The sequence below is a fragment of the Bos indicus genome, chromosome 1 (genome assembly GCF_029378745.1).
Source record: "Bos indicus isolate NIAB-ARS_2022 breed Sahiwal x Tharparkar chromosome 1, NIAB-ARS_B.indTharparkar_mat_pri_1.0, whole genome shotgun sequence".
NCBI classification, from domain to species: Eukaryota; Metazoa; Chordata; class Mammalia; order Artiodactyla; family Bovidae; genus Bos; species Bos indicus.
In genome coordinates this window covers 108576817-108593255 of record NC_091760.1, presented here as the reverse complement: position 1 = coordinate 108593255, position 16439 = coordinate 108576817, and positions in this window count along the sequence as shown.

The following is a 16439-nucleotide window of genomic DNA, read 5'->3' as shown; positions in this document are numbered from 1 at the left end:
ACAATTCTATTCACTATTGTCAAATCTCTAATGAACTTTGTTGCCTGCATCCTTTCGACCTGTGTAGCCATAGCCGCATAATTGACCCTTAGAGATTTTATCCCAGTTGTTATGTGTATTTTTTCTAATTGAGAGAAATTTCAAAGCTGTGACTATTGACTCAGGGGCTCAACACTGAGTCAGCCTTGCTGCTGGTACTGCCCCGAATTTGACTCTGTCTTTGATTAACTGAGTTTGTACTATTCATTGTATATTTATGCTACATTGTAATAAGCATGTGCATGCTAAGTCACTTCAGTTGTGTCTGACTCTTGGCAACCGCATGAGCTCCTCCATCCACGGGATTTTCCAGGCAAGAATACTGGAGTGGGTTGCCGTTTCCTTCTCCAAGGGATCTTCCTAATCCAGGAATCAAACCCAGGTCTCCCACATTGCAGACAGATTCTTTACCATCTAAGCCACTGTGGAAGCCCTTTCTTTAGCATTAGTCATTGCCTATTTCAGTCTTCCAGGTTGCAAACTACAGAATCTGAGCCTAGTTAATTTCAGCTAAAGATTCGAATTCTAATGAATTCGAATTCATTAGAAAGATATCGACTCTCTGCCTGAATTAGCAGGAAGACTGGAGACTCAGGCTCAGGAAACAAAGAGGCACTAAGGGAAATTGTTCAGCCAGAACTCCAGGCAAAGGCACATCTGAGGGAAAGCATGGTGACAGCATGGTTGGAGTGCTGCAGTGGTCATAAGGAGCTCTAAAATGTGCCCTCTTCTGACATACTCCCTCCAGATGCAGAGTCCTTATCAGGGCCATCCCATGGACTGGTTTAGATCCTATGTTTGAATCCAGATTGCTAGGCTGCAGGAAAAGGGAGTTACTTTTGTAGTGAAGGGTAAAGTCCTGTTCCTTGCTGTAATTCCTATAACAGTGGAATTTATAAATATGGGATGGGGGCTCAGAAGAACTGAACAAAAGAAAAGAAGTCTACTCTGCCTGCTGTTGTAAGATGCCCCTGATGCCACATTTGATCTTCTCATGGCCCATGCCAAGCTCACTGATTCCAACTGGCCACATGCCTACACTGTGCCTTATTGCTATGCGTAGACTATGCCTTGTTATTCCCCCTGGAGTGCTTTGATCACTTTTGCCAGCTTATTACCCCATCCCACCTAGCATCCTGTGTGAAACTTGCTTTGGCCCTTTTAAATGCTGGCTTTTCAGGTCCTTTCCTACAACACTTGGCTTTGTTTTGAGAAGTAAATTCAGACCTGGATCCTATGTGATAAGTCTCGTGACCATTGCCCCGATTTGACCCATCTCCTGTGGGGTTTTCTGATCTGTAAAATGAGTAAGTCGGCTCAATTCCCGTTAGTCTCAAAGGGACGCTGATGGTGCTTAACAAGATGGTGCTTCGAGATATTTGGAACACAGGGTGGCATTATCACATTATTATTTTCACAAGCTGTTCACCTGAAGGGAGAAAATAAAGAGTGGAAATTCAATGCCAGAGAGGGTTTTTGGCACTTTGTCAATTCGACATTAGCTTTGAGGGATTTTGGAATTTTGCCTGAAATTTTCAGTACCAAGCAGCTAAAAGCTGTGTTTTTCTGGGCTTATGATATTCCTGTCCCCAGGGATGGCATTCAGCATTTGTGAGGGATGAGCTGTGCCAGACCCATTTTCCGATGTGCCACCAACAGACACAAAAAAAAGCAGTGCACACTCTGTGAATTGCTGCTTGTACCCACATTTCACACTTGGAACAGCACCTCTGACTGGTTTCAGCAGGAAACGGATGAGAGAGGAGTGATCCACGTAGGCTGTGTGTAGGAAGCTCCCTGTCTGACACGTGGGTGGTTTGTGGCTGGGCAGCTTCTGTTTGAGTGGTCAGATGGACCCTACTGAAGGTCACAGAACCTTTTTTAGACCTTTCAAATTTACCCACATCACAGTTCTCTTTGAAAGAGAGCTATTGGTTATGCAAATGTCACATTTGCCAACTAAACTGAAGAGTGGGCTAATTAGAAGTAGAGAGGAGAAGTACATACTTTTGGAACTTCATTTTAATGATTTTTGGAAGGAAGAGAAGGCAGGAAAATGTGTTGGGATCCAGGGAAGCTTTTGTTCATGTGATTGAAGTTTAAGTCTTGTGATGTTAATTACATGGAAAAGTTATAAATGATTTCCTTTGTTTGGACCAGAATCATTTTCAAATACTTAGGCTTCCACATATGTGCCTTAAATACATATTTATGTGTATTTTAAAAGTGATAATATACCATCCATACATTAGAGTAATAGTTGTTCACAGAAACTGTTCAGTGTCAAGCGCTAAAAAGTACAGCTTTGAACACGCTTACTCCTAGAAAATAGGTCTTGCCTCTTCGTAAAGAATGACTTACCCAAATTTTGTCAGTGAAAGAAGGAAGCTACTTGCATTTCAAAACAAAATACAGTGACCACCAGTTCATCTAACACTGTTGGAAAATGAAGCTTCTACATAAATGAAACCTACCAATAATGGCAGGTGACTTTTTTTTTCAATCAACATATTTCAAATGACAGTATTCCAAATTACATTATAAAACTCTCTGTTCATTTTATAGCAATGCCTATTTGCTTCTTAATATGTATTTATGCTCATTTTAGAAAATATACACAGAAGTTTAAAAATATTCCTCACCCTTAACCCAATAGAAAGTGGCTGCCATTATTAACAGGATTAGATGATTGGATGGCATCACTGACTTGATGCATATGAGTCTGAGCAAGCTCCAGTAGTTGGTGATGGACAGGGAAGCCTGGCACGCTACAGTTCATGGGGTCGCAAGGAGTCAGACATGACTGAGTGACTAAACTGAACTGACCATTATTAATATTTTGGTGAACTGCTGTCTAACCTGCAGTCCCACTCCTGAATATCAGTTCAGTCACTTAGTCATGTCCGACTCCTTGTAACCCCATGGACTGCAGCACGCCAGGCTTCCTTGTCCATCACCAACTCCCGGAGCTTGCTCAAACTCATGTGCATTGAGTCAGTGATGCCATCCAACCATCTCATCCTCTGTTGTCCCCTTCTCCTCCTGCCTTCAATCTTTCCCAGCATCAGGGTCTTTTCTAGTGAGTCGGTTCTTTGCATCAGGTGGCCAAAACATAATATTTAAGACAGTCTGAACCAGGTCCTAGAACTGATAAATGTAACCAGGAAAATAGTACAGAAAGAGATTCAAACAGATAGATTTTTAACACGTGATAAAGATCATGTCACAGATCAGTGACAAACAAGGAACTGGTCAGTGAATGGTGCTCAGGTAGTAGGTTAACTACTTGGCATAAGACAAGACTATTGCTTCTCTTCCTACTACATACCAAAATTTCAAATGAACTTAAGACATATGTTAAAAATGAAACCATTTAAAAAATGGGAAAATACATCAGTAAAAAAGAGATACTGAAATGTTTTATATATAAAAATCATTAAATATAAATATAGCAGATGCCATGATCTTAGTTTTCTGAATGTTGAGCTTTAAGCCAACTTTTTCACTCTCCTCTTTTACTTTCATCAAGAGGCTCTTTAGTTCTTCTTTGCTTTCTGTCATCTGTGTATCTGAGGTTGTTGCTATTTCTCCCAGAAATCTTGATTCTAGCTTGCGCTTCATCCAGCCCTGCATTTCACATAATGTACTCTGCATATAAGTTAAATAAGCAGGGTGACAATTACAGCCTTGACATACTCCTTTCCCGATTTGGAACTAGTCTGTTGTTCCATGCCCAGTTTTAACTGTTGCTTCTTAACCTGCATACAGATTTCTCAGAAGGCAGGTAAGGTGGTCTGGTATTCCCATCTCTTTCAGAATTTTCCAGTTTGTTGTGATCCACACAGTCAAAGGCTTTGACATAGTCAATAAAGCAGAAGTATATATTTTTCTGGTACTCTCTTGCTTTTGCAATGGTCCAACGGATATTGGCAATTTGATCTCTGGTTCCCCTGCCGTTTCTAAATCCACCTTGAACATCTGGAAGTTCAAGGCTCATGTACTGTTGAAGCTTGGTTTATAGAATTTTGATCATTTTTTGCTAGCGTGTGTGATGAGTGCAATTGTGAGTTGGTTTGAACACCTTTTGGAATTGCCTTTCTTTGGGATTGGAATGAAAACTGACCTTTTCCAGTCCTGTGGCCACTGCTGAGTTTTCCAGATTTGCTGGCGTATTGAGTGCAGCAGTTTCACAACATCATACAAAGAGTTACTGTATTAATTAATTAGATATTCATATTCTTTATTCCTACCTTATTTTTATGTTTCCCTGATAAGTAAGTTACTAAATTTATTCTCCACATTTCTGAGTCATTTTAAATGATCATTTGATAAGCAGTATGTGGTTGAATTTATTTCAAACAGAATATCTTTTTCATGAATCCTCCATTAATACCATTTGGGGGCAGAAACCATGCCTAATTTTATTTTTATGTATGTCCAGAGCCTTCCAAATAGTTGATGCTCAGTAAACATTTCTATTGAATGATTGAATGAGAGAATTCATTAGATGCTGCAACTCTCAGAAAACATCAAGAGAAGAAGGAGATGATACTTGTGCTGTTCACTCAGTCATGCCCAACTCTTTGTGACCCTGTGGACTGCAGCAAGCCAGGCTTTGCTGTCCTTCACCATCTCCCAGAGCTTGCTCAAACTCATGTCCATCGAGTCGGTGATGCCATCCAACGATCTTGTTGCTGGTCTTCCCTTTCTCTTCTTGCCTTCAATATTTCCCAGCATCAGGGTCTTTTCTGATGAGTTGCCTCTTCATCTCAGGTAGCCAAAGTATTGGAGTTTCAGCTTCAGTGTAAGTCCTTCCAATGAATAATCAGGATTGATTCCCTTTAAGATTGACTGGTTGGATCTCCTTGCTGTCCAAGGGACTCTCAAGAGTCTTCTCCAATACCACAGTTCAAAAGCATCAATTCTTTGGCACTCAGCCTTCTTTATGGTCCAACCCTCACATCCATACATGTCTACTGGAAAGACTGTAGTTTTGACTATATGGACCTTTGTTGGCAACTAATGTCTCTTCTTTTTAGTAAATGGTGGTGGCATATTTCAGTTTGGAAACGTTTCTTCAAATAGAGGATAAGAGAGAGAGTCTTGGTAGCATTCACTGTCCGCACTGTGCTCTTTTTTATACTTCTCTGGAGTAAAGTACCAGAGGGCCGGGCAGTAGGGTGAGAAAAGATTCTGCCGTCATCCAGTGAAACCACACGGGAATAACTGGTACCTGTGGGCATGGAGCTGTACTTATCAAACTAATGTTTTACCTGCAGATCCAAGAAGAAGAAAGTTGGCTCTGGCAATGGGGACTAAGTAATTTGGAATAATCTGCCCACTGAAGACAGCTGAAAAAGGTGGATAACACAGCAGGCACTTGTACAAAAAAAGAATGCAGAAGATTTAACTCATTAGTGTGAAGCATCTCCGGTATATATATTGAGAAAACAAAAGAACGAAGCAGAGAGGCATATGTAGTATGCTACCTTTTATGTAAGAACAGCAGGGGAGGGGTGGTAATAAATAAATATCTGTACAGAATATTTTTCTTTGCCAAGAAGAGATGAAAGGATAAACTTGGCAAACTAACACAACTAATGAAAATGATCACCTGTATGTGGATTCAGGGAACATGGTGGACTGAGGGTAGTGAAAATGAAACCTCTTTGACTTATCTTGTTTTAAGGTTTTGAACCTGGAAATATGTAAATATATTCAGAGAATAAAATTAAAAAAGAAAATAAAGCAATGTCTAAAATTTGAAAATTAATGAAAACAAATGAATCTAATTGTATGTGCCATAACCACAGAGAAAGAATTATTTCAAGTGATTTCAGAACATGGGTATTTTTACAATCTTTAAGGGAATATTATCTGAGGAGATATAGAGCTGCAAAGAAATCTTACACTTCACTCATTAGTGATATTGGTATTATAATATCAAAATATTTTTTGCTTGTTTTTAGTGTTATAGTTATTTACAGAATGCAAGTTAGTGATTATTTTAGTGTTTTAAGGAATAAAGATTTTCAGATATCAGAAAAGAAATTTAGTATAAAAGTCAAATATACTAAGCAAAATCCTACATTATTTAATGTAATTGGTAATGGCAATATAAACTTAAAGTTTTATCTTTATTTATAATTATGTATTTCTTAGTTCTGTCCAGTGAGGAGGCATAAAAGAAATAATAACCCAACAGAAATGAGCATCATGCTATTCAAATTGTCATCTCCAAAAACCGTTTTACTCTGATATATATGTGTAACTGACTCACTTTGCTGTAAAGCAGAAACTAACACAACACTGTAAATCAACTATACTCCAATAAAAATTAATTTTAAAAATTATACCTCAGTAAAAAGAATACTTTACCATTCTGAAGGGAACCAGGATTACTAGAGGAATGACTGGTTCCAGGTTTGGGGTAAAAATATGTAGAATTCACAGGGGAGATTCCAAAGACCAAAAGAGTTATCAAAGGATACTGAGCCAAACATGAGACAATTTGGGCGTGAAAGAGATATTGAATGCAATTATTGGAAACAGAATAAATACATTAAAACCAAGGGGTTGTCATAAAACTACAGAGATAGAAGGAGACATTATTGGACACCACTTCAATAACTAGAGCAACAACTCCACTCTAAAAGTAGAAGACTATGAATCATATGAAAGAATTAATTGTATATTGTTTTTCCAGTATGAACTTTATTTTTGGACAACCAGATGCACCTACCTAAAAAGGGAAATTTCTTCTTTACAAAATTCCAAGCAATGAATAGGGAAAGAATGATATAATTAGGAAATCACTGTTTTGCAGCCCAAATAAAGCAACAGAGTTAGGTAATGCTCATGAATTCAAGAAGCCACAAGATGAAAGATTGATGGGTAATCATACCAACGAGGCTTCAGGCAGTCCTCACCTGATCCCACTGATTGATCAATCTCAGCAGCAGTAAGATCAAGTCCTCTTGACCTAATTCACCCAAATTACACAGCACCACCTATGGTATGGGCTTCCCTTGTGGCTCAGCTAGTAAAGAATCCACCTGCAATGCTGAAGACCTGGGTTCGATCCCTGGGTTGGGAAGATCCCCTGGAAAAGGGAAAGGCTACCCGCTCCATTATTCTGGCCTGGAGAATTCCATGGACTCTATAGTCCATGGGGTCGCAAAATAGTCGGACACAACTGAGCAACTTTTACTTCACTTCACTTTACCTATGGTATATCCCTGGGAAAATAGTAAAATCTGAGTCTAATCAAGTCTTTGTGGCTAATTTCCATTTACAAGGAAGATGGCAGATGAAGAAATAAGTTAAATGATCTCAGAAGAAAGCTAACAGAAAAGTTGTGAATGTGTGATATTCTGTCAGACAACTGACTCAAGTTCTTTCATAAATCAATGGGATGAAAAAAGAAAAATAAAGAGAGATCTACTCTAGATCGGGCTTCCCAGGTGGCCTTAGTGGTAAAGAACCTGCCTGCCAATGCAAGAGACATAAGAGATGCCAGTTCAATCCCTGGGTCGGGAAGACCCCCTGGAGGAGGGCATGGCAACCCATTCCAGTAGTATTCTTGCCTGGAGAATCCCATGGATAGAGGAGCCTGGCGCACTACAGTCCATGGGGTCTCAAAGAGATAGAACTGAAGTGACTTAGCATGCACTCATGTACACTACCCTAGATTAAATGAAATCAAACAAGCAAGTGCAGTATGTGGGCTTTGTTTGAATCCTGACTCAAACATACCAACTGAGAATCAGGAAAATTTGAGTATGTATAGGTATTCGATGATTAGAGAAAAGAAAAGTATTTTTTCTTTTTTCAAGTGCAATGATGACATAATAGACCAAAATTATTTGAGAAAAACATCCATGTTATTTTAGAGATGCATATTGTAGTTTTAGCGGTGAAATGAACTGATATTTGGGATTCTCCATAAAATAACTGAGAGAAGGAGGGAGGGAGAGAGAGAGGGAGAAGGAAATGGCAAAGGAGAAGAGGAAGGTAAAGTGAGAGAGGAGTGTGCAGATAGAAACACGAAGTATAGGAAAATCTTGATATTTGATATTTGTTAACTCTGAGGATGAATACTTGGGGTTTATTGCTATATTCTTTATTTTTATATTTTCATATTTTTCACAGATATAGGTATGAACAGTGAATTTATAACCTGGTAGCTTAGTCGGTAAAGAATCTACCTGCTATTCAGGAGACTGCAGTTCGATCCCTGGGTCAGAAAGATCCCCAAGAGAAGGAAATGGCAACCCACTCCAGTATTCTTGCCTGGGAAATCCCATGGACAGTGGAGTCTGATGGGCTACAGTCCATGGTATTGCAAGAATCAGTCACGACTCAGTGACTAAACCACCACCACAAATTAAACAGAGTCTTGGTTAGTTGGCTGATCAACTGAGACAAATACTTAAAAAAATTTTTTTTACTTGCCTTTATTGTGCTGATCAAAAAAAAAAAGATCTTTCTGTCTGCACCATATGGCATGTGGGATCTTAGTTCCCTGACAAAAGATCGAACCCTTGCCCCCTGCATTGGCAACGTAGCATGTTAACCACTGGACTGCCAGGGAAGCCCCCGAGACAAATACTTACGCCTTATTATAAGTAATATATCTCTTTTGTGTTTGCCAATCATTTAATACAAAGTCATTAGGACCACAAGGTTTCCCAGGTGGCTCAGTGGTAAAGAATATGCCTGCCAATGCAGGAGTTACAAAAGATGTGAGTTCGATCCCTGGGTTGGAAATAGCCCCTATTTCCCCTGGAAATAGGAAATGGCAACCCATTCCAGATTCTTGCTGGGGACAGTCCATGGACAGAGGAGCCTGGCAGACTGCAGTCCATGGGGTTGAAAAGAAACAGACATGGCTGAGTGACTGAGAATGCACACACACTTTTAAAGGGGCATCAAAGAACTATCAAGGGAGGGGGGAATTAATTTGCTAAAACCTTAGAGATGAATTCAGCATTGGATATAGTACGTACTTAGTTGAAGTATTATGAGGACTGATGGGTTAGTGTTTGTCAAATTGCTTTCAGCAACACATGGGACATATATTAATATATTAATATTTAAACTAGTTAAATAACTGAAGTGTGAAAAAGTGTTAGTTGCTCAGTCATGCCCGACTCTTTGCAACCTCATGAACTGTAGCCTGCCAGTCTCCTTTGTTCATGGTATTCTCCAGACAAGAATACTGGAGTAGGTAGCCATTCCCTTCTCCAGGGGATCTTCCCAACCAAGGATTGAACCTGGGTCTCATTCATTGCTGGCAGATTCTTTACTATCTGAGCCACCAGGGAAGCCCAGACTATCTTTTAATATGTTCCTGGTTACTCTGCAACATTGTACCTATTTTCTGTTTTGTTTTTTTCAATGTATTTGCTTATTGGTATATTATACAATATATATGGATTTCTGGATATTGGCCTCATAGTTCCATTTAGGTTAGTTTTAGGGAATCATGGGATATGATAGGGTCTCTAATCTACGAACACCAACCTTTATTGTGCTGTACAGACTTTGTCATCCCATCTATGGCTTCCCCCTTTTATCCTTTCTGCCAATAAAGGAGCATCTTCTCAATAACTATCTCATCTGATGTTAATCTCAGCACCATAGGATGATGTTCATAATCAATATCCATTTGTATGAATTAAAAATAATAGCTCTTATGCAATCTTTCATAAGCATCACATGATAGCTAATAATTAGATTTTTTTTTTTTCCTATTTGGTTGGTTGTTTTGGTATTTTGTAGAGGTAGCCTGTGTTAAGTGGCTGCATTTCTAGACAAGCTACAACAAATTCTAGTATTACCTTTGAAGTTCCTTCCTTGTTTGACCATTTGCACTGGCCTCTTTAATAGAAAGAATGATTCCAGATCCATTTCCCAGCCAAGCTCCCCATGTGCAGATTGGTACCAACTCAGAAGGGAAAACACCTATTCTGAAAAAAGGCTGTGAGACCATGCGTGAACATCCTGAAGCCTTTGTTACCTTATCCGGGAACCAGATATGCTCCATTCCTTCAGCTTGATGGATGCTGATGTTTGTATGGAGGCAAGAAGGCCTTTAGCGATGGAAAAGTGGTACTGAAGACACTGTTCTGTTTCTTGCTCTGGCCTTTGCTTATTCTCATCTGTGTTCTGAAACTATACTGCAATTCTGATAGGTCATTGTTGACAATGGCAAGTAGCAGTCTGTCTGGAAGAATTATAAATGAGGCAAAGAGCAGGTGGTTAATGCAAAAGGGATCTCAAATAGGAAGCATGTGTCTCTCTCCCTCCAGACCTCCTTTACTCTGTTGTCCTGGATATTAAATTAGCTGCTGAGCTTTCTTGAAAGCCTATTATTCTCAGGATGTCATTCGGACAATTTGACTCAATAGTTATTAGATGGAAAGTAATATTCTCTCTCTCTCTCTCTCTCTCTCTCTCTCTTGTGTGTGTGTGCGTGCGTGCGTGTGTGTGTGTCTGGGAGGAAGGGAGGTGAGAGGAAAATAGAAACTTTTTTCAGATAATTATTTTCTTCACAGGAAAATTAAAGTAATACTGGGGACTTACAAGAGCAAAAGAGCACAAAGATTGGAGTTAGATACATGCTTAGAAATCAAGGTCAGAATCTGCAGGGCAAGATGCCCTCGGGTTCACTCTAATGGCAGACAGTACCCTGCAAATGCCATGTCTTTAGGGGGTGCTGTGTGATCATCCATCTTGGGTGGGTCATCTGGTGCTCAACATTGTGGACAACTGTTTAATCCCTCTAGGACTTAGTTTCCACTTTTATAGGATAAGGAGGTTGGATTAGTTGCTCATTAGGATCTTACAAGGTGCTCCTCTGATAGCTTCATGTACTAGGGCAAATAGTGTGCTTCCAAAGCCCACAAGTATACAATAAATGTGGATTACTTTTATCTTACTAGTAGCAGAATGTCTGTGTAGTTCCATCTCGGTATCAACAGTACATAATAAATACTGATATCACCAATTCGATTTGGGTTTTTCAATGAGCTCTCATAAACTGGAACTGCTAATGATATGCTTTTAAAATATCCCCCTTTGTATGGTGAAACAACTTGGAAATTGTAACTTGAGAATATATAGGTATTTATTTACAGCCTACTTTTGGCCTGAGACTTGAGATGATATATTTCTTTCAACAAAACTTTCAAGTGGCATTATATAATTTATAATTTTATTCAATTATTATCTGCATATGCTGCAGAAAGTTGAAAAATTATTCAAATCTTGCCAAAATGTATTTACAGTTATTTTTCTGCTGCAAAACATTTGGAAGTCTTCATTTAGAATCAAGATTGGACTTTTCAGAGGGGAACGAAAACCAGAGAATCCTGAAGTAGATTTGAGGGTCTTAAATTATAATTGAAAATCTAGGGTGGAAACAAATCTCTATTTGGCAACTTGAATTGCCCAGTCTCCGTAGGTATTTCATCCTATGTCCTGCTGGGGCATAAGAATTACTAATGCTCTTACTAAGCATCTTAGAAGAGACCAGAACCAAACCATTCCTGGTGACAGGTGCGGGGGGTGGGGGAGGGGGGTGGTGAGTGTGGTGGTTTTCACCTCCTTATCTTATCTTTTCGGAGTGTCCTTTTGCCAGGTCATCTGAATTCAGGTTTTGGAGCTGGAAATGGCATGTATCCTCAGCATGTTTCTATTACCCTAATAATTCAAGGTTGAAGTCATACCCCACGTTAAAGAAGTGTCCAGTAAGGAAGTTACAGTTGCCCCCAATTTGTGTCTTTCAATTTCATTTCCTGATTTCAAAATAAGAAGATCTGCCCATTTCAAAATAACATTTTAAGCACCCTGTACTCTCCTGCCCCTTTCTGTACTCTTCTGCCCCTTTCTGTTTTTCCTTTGGCTCCTTCTGTCTCCATCAGGGATCCTCCCCCATCCCTGCTGGCGAATCCCCTGGAGAACCCTTCCTCTCACCAAGCAGGGACCACTTTAACTTCCACCTCTCAGACTCTAAGAAATAGCACTTTGATCCCCTTCCCTGCCCTTGTGGCATTTGCTTTGTACTATCTGGTGCGAAGTTGCTGCTTCCCTGTGCTATAACTATACAGTCAGCCCTCTGTATCTGTGGGTTCTGCATCTATGGATTCAATCAACTGCTGATCAAAAATATTAGGAAAAAAAATTCTAGAGAGTTCCAAAAGGCACAGGCAACTATTTATATAGCACCTACATTGTATTAGGTATATAATCTTGAGATGATTTAAAATGCACTAGAGGACACACATCGATTATTTGCAAGTACTATGTCATTTTATATAAGGAACTGGAATATCCATGGATTTCAGTAACATTAGGGGTTTCTCCCACCGGTCTCCCTTGGATAATGAGGGATGACTTACATGCTTATGTTTTTCTTTCTAGAGACAGATGCAGTTCCTTTTGACCTTTGTATTTCTCTCAAGTTATTTATACATGAAGATATCACATAAAAGTTTTTGAATTGAATTCACTGGTATGTAATCTTTCTTAATATATAAATTGTTCCTGTGTATGTCCATGACAGGGGAAAAACACTATGAGGTTTAAATGTGAAGAGGGCATAGAAACTTCAGGCATTATCCATGTTTGCTTTTTCTAACAGTTTGCACAGTTATACTTAATTGTTCCAAACCTCAGTTTCCAGTAATAAATAATGTCTTTCCGGAGGCAGGGTGGAGGAAGTTGAGGACCAAGCTTGGTGCTCTAAGACACACATTTTTAAGGGAGGTTAAGTCACCTGTTCAGCTCCTCACAGTCAGAAAGGGCTGGAACCAGAATCTGAACTTGGGGCTGTAAGAAGCCAAAGGCCTGACTCCCCCATCACACTACACTCACACTCACTTCTTAAACAGTGGCCTTTTCGACCTCTCTTTGTAAATTGGCAGGCACACCCCCAGAATCTGAGAGCAGGAAGTTAAACTCTATCCTGTACAGCGCTTTCCTCAGAGCATTCCTTCTAATCTGGAACACTATGATACATTTGTTTCCTTGTTTAATGCCTGCCTCCTGCTCCCCATAGTGTAAGCTGCATGAGGGCAGGAGCTTATTTCTGGTTGTTCCCTGCTATATCTCCAACACATGGCCAACTCCCAGTCCATATGTCTTGACTGGATGAACAGACACAGAAGAGATGGTCCTACAGCTTACTTAGCTGATTCAATATTAGTGTCACTGACAGTTGCTCAATGACTGGGAAATTTCTTTTCCCAATGTATGTTCCTACAAGCCCAGAAAGTTCTTGCCTCTGCTCACCCTACTACTTTCCAAACTGCTTCCCACAGCTCCTCTTCTCTTGTTTTTGCCACAGGCATCTTTTATTACAAGTCACCCATGTAGACCTAAAGCTGTTAACACTTGTTGCAGAATTTCTTGCAGCAAATCATATGTGTCACCCATGGGCTCCCCAGTGTCTCCAGTGTGTTAATGATATCTCTGCATGTAATTCAGCACACAATTTAGAGATTCAAAAATATTTTTTAATTGCCAATATTTCTATTCATTGCATAACTTTACTATAATAGCTTATGCTGGGAGCATTTATTAGGGTCCCTTTAGGTTATATACAGACAGAATAATAAAAGAAATAGGCACCTTCCCACTTCTTACAGAGTCCCAGTTTTGTTCCTATGGGGTTCTGCACCTGAAGCCACTCGAACACTTGACACTCAAAGCTAAGAGTACAGAAGCCTCCATGGAGAACAACATACATGTGTTTATAAAGGAAGGACCCAGAATATTGAAAGGCGAATGTCAGAAATCATTAAGGAGACTAAAAGCATAGGAAATAAAATCTAAAAAAAATAAACTTCAGTCTTTTAAAATAAACCTGTTTGGCCCATGTCACGTATTATTGGAATTAAGCTATATGGGCATTTTGTCAAAGTTAATTTTGAAGACGTTTTTGTATCTACCCCAGTTCATCTACTCCAGCCCTCACTGCATCTCAGTAAATGCTGCCAGCATCTACCAGATGCTTTAGTAGGAAACCCAGAGGTCTCTGCCTCTCTGCATTGTACCCAATCACCAAATATTTTCATTTAAAAAAATCTACTTGACCACTACTCTAAGGAAAACCTAGACTACTGCAGTAACCTCTAATTTGGTCTTCTCCCATTATTATAGGTTACATTGTATCTTCTTCAAAACATGTTAGGTCTAACCCCCGCCCCCGTACCTGTGAGTGTCATATTCTTTGGAAATAGTCTTTGCAGATGACTACGTTAAGATGAGTTCGTTAGAGTGGCCACTAATTCAGTATGACATCCTTAGATAAAGAGGAAATTCGGATTCAAAGATACACACACACACACACACACCCCCCCAACACACAGAGAACTCCATGAGAAGATGAAGTCAGAGATCAGGGTGATACATCTACTAGCCGAAGGAACACCACGGGTGGCCTGCAAAGCACAAGGAACTAGGAGAGGCATGAAGCAGATTATCTCTCATCTCTCTCAGAAGCAACCAACCCTGATGACACCTTGATCTCAGACTCCCAGCTTCCATATACAAGTAATGCATTCTGCTTATAAAAACTTCAGCAGTTAATACATAGCGTGTATTGAAAGCTTTTTCTTTAAGGTACAGACACTAAGTGATTTACATGTTATTTCATTCGGCATGTATTTTGTTGCTGTTTAGTTGCTAAGTCATGTTCAACTCTGTGACCTCATGGACATTACCCTGCCAGGTTCCTCTGTTCATGGAATTCTCCTGGCAAGAATATTAGAGTGGGTTGCCATTTCCTTCTCCAAGGGATCTTCCAGACGCAGGGATCAAACCCTTGTCTCCTGCGTTGGCAGGCAGATTCTTCACCACTAAGCCAGTGGGGTAGTCTGTGTATCAGTCCTATAATCACCTTCATTTTAAAAATGAGGAAACAAAGGCACAGCAAGCTGAGTGACTTGCCTGTGGCCATATAGCAGTTATTTGAACTGGATTCAAAACCACACAAGGAGGTCCAAACCTCAGGTGTTTAACACCATTGCTTAGCCCTTCTGATTACACCCCCAAATGCAGTACTCTTCCCAAGTCCTCAGAAGTAACTTCTGTTAGCTTTAGTTTGCAGTGTGCTGCATTTATATGTATGTGTGTGTTTCTGTAATAAGTAAGCAGTCTTAAGTATGCCCTAAAGTGTTTAGTTCAACTCTTTGCAATCCTGTGGACTGTAGCCCGCCAGGCTCCTCTGTCCGTGGGATTTCCCAGGCAAGAATACTGGAATGGGTAGCTGTTTCCTTTTCCAGGGGATCTTCCCGACCCAGGGATCAAACCCTGGTGTCCTGAATTACAGGCAGATTCTTTACCATCTGAGCCACCAGAGAAACCATTTGCTGCTGCTGCTAAGTCGCTTCAGTCGTGTCCGACTCTGTGCGACCCCAGAGATGGCAGCCCACCAGGCTCCCCCGTCCCTGGGATTCTCCAGGCAAGAACACTGGAGTGGGTTGCCATTTCCTTCTCCAATGAGTGAAAGTGAAAAGTGAAAATGAAGTCACTCGGTCGTGTCCAACTCCTAGTGACCCAATGGACTGCAGCCTACCAGGCTCCTCCGTTCATGGGATTTTCCAGGCAAGAGTACTGGAGTGGGGTGCCATTGCCTTCTCCGAGAAACCATTTACATACCCTCTAAAGCACCACATATGTCTTCCTATAATTTGCTTTTTTTTTTTAAACTTAATTTATCTTAAATATTTACCCACTTAAACAAGTATATACCTTCTGCTTAGTAGCCTACTGTATAAAGTGTTTAAAAAATACCTTTTTTAATATCATGAGTGTTTAAATTTGTGCATAATATGGGGTTCAACCACCCTCCATGTCCTTGAAATGCCTTCCAGAAAATGGTAGGAGCAGGAAGATGCTCATCCATGTCTCTGAGTTGTGGGTTTTGGGGATGGAGGGTGAAGCTGGTGGGAGACCCAGCTTGTATGGTGCTGGTTCCTTCTATGTCAGTTTCTGTTGAGATTTTAGAAAGGAGAAGAATATGGGCCAGGAAATTTCAATATTTAGGATTCACGCACAACTTGGTTTCACTGGTTGAGTCAGTTAACTTCTCTGAGCTTTATTTATTTCTTTTGTTTAGCAAAACAGAGATAATAGTTCCTGACCTTCCTTGTCATAGGATTTCTTTGAGGAAAAAATTAAATGAAAAATAAAAATCGTTTGCAGACACAGTTGTTATTATGGTTATTACTTTGCACTGTTTCCAGATACTAGGTATCAGAAACGTTGGTTTGCAGAGTCTTTGGAATGCAAACCACTGTACGTGATGCTTTTTATTGACTTGATGGGATTGTTGTAAGGAGGAGATCTAAAATTCTTTTCTTTTCTCCCCTACCCCCACCCCTGTTGTGTTT